Consider the following 2955-nt stretch of genomic DNA (forward strand, 5'->3'; position numbering starts at 1 on the left):
GTTGAATAGGAAGATTACCCTGTTTCGATACGCAAAGAAATGGAATGTTTACAGAATGATGACATGTCCAATTGTATAGATTAAATATATATTAATAAAGTATATTTTTGATATTAAAAAATGTAATCGTACAGACCTGTAAATAGGAATGATTACTCATTTTCGATATGCAAACAAATGGAATGTTTACATATGTATGGCATGTCCAACTGTACTAAAGTATTTTATGAACAAAGTATATTTTTGAAATAAAAAAAAGCTAGTTAATGAAACGTCTGGATATCAAACCTACAGCTCAGTGAGCAAACCTACACCCTGAACTGTGGGGATTCTTGATAGGCTCCTCACAAACTGAAAGCCCAAAATTAGGAAACCACAGCGTGTCAAACCCCCACTTTACCTTCAGACTTGATCATTATCGGGGATGGAAACTTATTAAAAGACAAAGCAGTGAGGAAACACCCACTGAACACGTTTAAGATTTTGTTTTAAACACCCATTTCACGTACCCCCTGCGCAACTGGGAGGCTGCAGGAGAGCAAGGTTATTTTGTTTAAAACAGCAGCAATTTTCAACGATTAAACTTTAATCCGCGGTGGAAGGCGTGTCCTATGACTGAAGGCGGAAATGAAAGTGAAAGGTTCTTCTGATCCTTGACGTGGATCGAAGGCCACCGGTTGCGGATCTGGGGTGGTTTAAATCGCAGTTTGTTGAGGGGGTTGCCGGCCCCTCGGGGATTGTCCATGTCTCCGGTGAGTAACTGTGTGTGAGCCCGGCTCCCGGAGCTCGAGCGGGGGTCATCCGGGGCCCCCTGGCGTTTGAGCGGGATCTTCAGGCCCGTCCGTCCGCCCGCCCGCACGAAGTGGCGCAGGGCGAAGGAGACGAATAGTTTACTTTGTTTTTATATAGAGATGGAGGTGAGCGAGATAGAGGGAAATGCGGAGGAAACGTTATTATTTGATCCGAGTTTAACAAACGGAACAAAACCAGAAAATGTTGGAGAAGCTCAGCGTCTCTGAGGTTTCTGTGGAGAGAGAGAGAGAAAGCGTACATGAACGTCTTGGGTGCGGCTCTGGGAGCTTTAACATCGACAGAAACGGCGACCCGCTGGGTTTCTCCAGTATTTTGTTTTTATTTCACGTTTCCAGTAACCTCGGTGGTATTAATATATGAGCATAAAAACGGTGAGGAATGTATACCAAACGAACTTTGAAGAGAACACAGAAATGCTGAAGATTAGAAATAAACGTCTGCCTCCTGCTGGAAGTCTCGAAACTGCCGTTTGCTGATGGCGGTTTAAATTCAAATATTCAAATCTTGTCTGCAGATGAGGTCAAATGTCAAGGGAAAAGCAATAGGTAGAATGGGGGGGTTGGGGTGATGGTGATTGGTCAGAGCGGAGGTTGGAGCAGATAGGTGGGAGGGAAGATGGACAGGTAGGACAGTTCAAGGGGGCGGTGCTGAGTTTGGTTGGATTTGGGATGGGGATGGGGATGGGGGAGGGTGGATGAGGAAACGGATGAAATTGGCGTTGATGCTCTGTGGTTGGAGGGTTCCAAGGCGGAAGATGAGAAGTTCTTCCTCCAGGTGTTGGGTAGTTAGGATTTGGCGGTGGAGGAGGCCCAGGACTTGCACGTCCTTGGTGGAGTTGGAGGGGGAGGTGGAGTGGGAGTTGAAGTGGTTGGCAACAGGACAGTGGGTATGTTTGGTGCGTCTGTCCCAGAGATGTTCTCTGAAACATTTCACAAGTTGGTGTCCTGCCTCCCTAATGTAGAGGCGACTGCATCAAGAGCAACAAACACACCTTAACTTTAAAAATCACAAAACACCAGGTTATAGTCCAACAGGTTTATTTGGAAACACTAACTTTTGGAGCGCCGCTACTTCATCAGGCTTTTGCCCGTCATCTGCAGACAGCATCTGCAGTCCTCGCATTTGGCGAAATTGCATCTGTGCTGACAAAATACAAGGGCTGCTGTATAAATCTAAAACATGAAAGAGAGCTGTGAAAATATTTAATGATTTAACAGCATTAGGATGAAAAAGAGAATCAGAGAATGGTAACAGCAAAGAGAGACTCTTTATGCTGTTATGTCTGTGCTGGCTGTCATCTAGCTCCACTCTCTATAGTTCTGCAATGATTGTCCTGCAATGTTTTCTCTCTCCCTGAAATATAATCAATTTTTGACTGTCAAGGTGATGTTAATGGATTAGTAATGCAGAGGTACACTACAAATGTTGTGGGGGTAAGGGTTCACCTGGCAGCTCGTAGAATTTGAATTCAATTAATAAATCCAGAAATAAAAGCTAATCTTAATGATGACCATTGAACTATCATCAATTTTTACAATTAACCACCTGTTTCATTACTAATCTTAACGAAAGAAAGGAATCTATCATCTTTACATTGTCAGGTTTACATATGCGTCCAGACTCTCAGCAATATTGCCTGCTGAAGAGGGTGGTGAGACTTTGGAATTGTCCATTCCAGCGGGATATGAAAGATTGGTCATTAAATCTGTTGAGACAGAAACCACTCGACTTCTAAATACTCAAGACATCAAGAGATACGGAGGTCGTTCAGGAAATTGCCCTTGAGTTAGATGATCAGCCACAAGCTAACTGAATGACAGAACATGCTCTTTGAGCTTAATAGTCCAGTACTGCTCCTATGTTTGTATGGTAAGATCAAAGCTAATACATTTCCCATGACATATTCATGATGTTGGAATATTTTAATCAATACATTACTACCCTTTTAACTGCAACATGACTTCAATCTCTGATTTTTAAAATTTAATAGTCGATACAATGTTTGTGCAGTAGCATCCACTATGTACTTGCCCATTAAGCTACTGAATGTAGGTAGATATAAGCCAAACACAACCCATTAATATGTAAGTAATTTATTTCCTTGGCGACTTCAGTTTTATTTAACTTGTAGTTAGCCAAGTG

At 42.6% G+C, this 2955-nt stretch overlaps 1 long non-coding RNA gene across 2 annotated transcripts in view; it reads left to right on the plus strand.

The window, feature by feature from the left end:
* Positions 1-286: 286 nt before the first annotated feature.
* Positions 287-2955, plus strand: part of LOC122540450 — a 123328-nt gene continuing 120659 nt past the window's right edge. Inside the window, exon 1 of one of the 2 annotated variants that reach the window (XR_006309310.1) lies at positions 287-752. This is a non-coding gene — a long non-coding RNA (uncharacterized LOC122540450). The remainder of the gene's footprint in view (positions 753-2955) is intronic. The other variant, XR_006309309.1, reaches the window with a different exon arrangement.

The sequence above is a fragment of the Chiloscyllium plagiosum genome, chromosome 34 (assembly GCF_004010195.1).
Source record: "Chiloscyllium plagiosum isolate BGI_BamShark_2017 chromosome 34, ASM401019v2, whole genome shotgun sequence".
Lineage (NCBI taxonomy): Eukaryota > Metazoa > Chordata > Chondrichthyes > Orectolobiformes > Hemiscylliidae > Chiloscyllium > Chiloscyllium plagiosum.